Source organism: Temnothorax curvispinosus, unplaced genomic scaffold (genome assembly GCF_003070985.1).
Source record: "Temnothorax curvispinosus isolate PA1 unplaced genomic scaffold, ASM307098v1 QBEX01009716.1, whole genome shotgun sequence".
NCBI lineage: Eukaryota > Metazoa > Arthropoda > Insecta > Hymenoptera > Formicidae > Temnothorax > Temnothorax curvispinosus.
In genome coordinates, this window is record NW_020219496.1 from 160,218 (window position 1) to 162,379 (window position 2,162).

Genomic DNA, 2,162 nt, shown 5'->3' on the forward strand with positions numbered 1-2,162 from the left:
AATTCGATTAAATGAACGAACGTCGCGGAGTGATTGCGATATTGTTACAACTCAAGTCGTCCATATCGTCAAATATAAATGTGGATTATTAAAGTAGTTAAACCAGCATATAAGTTGATAAGTTCCTTTATTAAGTGTAATATTCATAAGTAGACGCCGGCACACGTCGCTCTCGCAAAATCACGCGATACTCGGATGGTCTCACGTGATTTCCCCGCGTACCGTAGTCCCTTACCCCGGAACGCCGCCGAACTAGGGATATAAATACAGGCCCTGTGAGCCGATTCGGGGCAGTCAGTCAGTACTCGCATTCTAGTCCAGGAGCTAGCGGAATTTTAGGTGACTGATTTTCTTACGCCTGAAATTTTTTCCACGAGTTATTATGGTCATGTCTGCCAAATGTAGACAGGTGGCAGAGTCTGTCCGCGGGACATAGAGCGAACAGAATTTTTGTAACTTGTATTAATTTTCAAAGACATTGACTGATTTCACAACTAATTTTTTTACATTTGATTATTTAAACCATTTCAACAAGAAAAAATGAGTTGTCCGACAACAAAGTTGGGACATGACCCGTGTCTGCCATTTGAAATTGGTAATTTTTTCTTTGACTCTTGACTGATTTTCTTACAGCTGAATTTTATTTTACAGTTTAATAATATATTAAGGATGAAGTATATAGCCTTGTCCGACAATTTTAGTGAGACAGAACCGCTCTCTGACGTCTTTGTTATGTTAATTAATCATTAATGTTTGACTAATTTTCTTACAGCTAATTTTTATGGTGTACTTTTAAAATGCCAACAGAAAGACATTGATATATTCGTCCGGCATTTTGACTGGGAAACTATATTCTGTTAAGCCGCGTATAAGATTTTTCTGCTTTTATATCGTGTTGTCCCACCCAAAATGTCGGACGAATATATCAATGTCTTTCTGTTGGCATTTTAAAAGTACACCATAAAAATTAGCTGTAAAAAAATTAGTCAAACATTAATGATTAATTAACATAACAAAGACGTCAGAGAGCGGTTCTGTCTCACTAAAATTGTCGGACAAGGCTATATACTTCATCCTTAATATATTATTAAACTGTAAAATAAAATTCAGCTGTAAGAAAATCAGTCAAGAGTCAAAGAAAAAATTACCAATTCCAAATGGCAGACACGGTCATGTCCCAACTTTTTTGTCGGACAACTCATTTTTTCTTGTTGAAATGGTTTAAATAATCAACTGTAAAAAAATCAGTTGTAATGAAATCAGTCAATGTCTTTGGAAATTAATACAAGTTACAAAAATTCTGTTCGCTCTATGTCCCGCGGACAGACTCTGCCACCTGTCTACATTTGGCAGACATGACCATAATAACTCGTGAAAAAAATTTCAGGCGTAAGAAAATCAGTCACCTAAAATTCCGCTAGCTCCTGGACTGTCATTATTCTAGAGCCCCGTGAGCCTTAAGAACTTAGCCGCGAACGCCTTTGTAGCCGAAAGAACTTAGCCGCGGGCTCGTTACGCTTGTGAGAACTTAGCCGCGAGAGATTTTATCGCCGACGTACCGCACTTTAGCTGCGGGCGATTTCATCGCCGATCGAACATAGCCGCGGGCGATTTCATCGCCGATCGAACATAGCCGCGGGCGATTTCGTCGCCGATCGAACTTAGCCGCGGACGCGTATTGTTGTTGATTCCGCGCACTATCTGTAAAAGAAATGAAAGTGTGGTTAGCAATAAATCGGTTGCACATATTGAATAAATAATCTTGTTCAATTTACACCTCGACGATCTTAGATCCGATACTCACCAGTCGATGCGCGCCTCCCACAGGGCGTTCTCGATAGATCCTCGCGTCGATGCATGCCTCCTTCAGGGCGTTCTCGCTGGTCCTTACCTTAGATGCGCGCCTCCCGCAAGGCGTTCTCTGATTTCCTTGTTCCTAAAATTATCCAATAAAATTAGATTATAAAATACGAACTATCGCGTACACCGCCACAAGGACACACATACGTTTACACTGCCACAAGGACACACGCACACAACTTGGCATACGATTGAAAGACGAGGGAGATCGAAATACCCCTATTAGTAGGTGTTATTTTGAGAGATCTACCCCGGGAGCTCCGAGGGGGGAGCGGGGCGGGGGGGGTACCGCGGGCAAGGGG